Below are 233 nucleotides of genomic sequence, written 5' to 3' on the forward strand. Positions count from 1 at the left end.
GAATGGTGCTCCGGTACTTGGTATTGAGACGACGAGAACTATTGGTGACTAGAAAAACATTTGTCAAAGATTATTAGGTTTTGTTCCATCTCTCCAGGACTTTAGCAGTAGTTTCCTCAAGGTCTCTGCGCTTAAAGCGCACATGCTATGTGAGCCATAATTTTCAGACATGGCAACTCAAGAAATACTCAATCAGAAGGCTAGGTGTTACATGTTCTGGATGATTGCGGGTA

This window comes from Capsicum annuum, unplaced genomic scaffold (assembly GCF_002878395.1).
Source record: "Capsicum annuum cultivar UCD-10X-F1 unplaced genomic scaffold, UCD10Xv1.1 ctg73845, whole genome shotgun sequence".
NCBI lineage: Eukaryota > Viridiplantae > Streptophyta > Magnoliopsida > Solanales > Solanaceae > Capsicum > Capsicum annuum.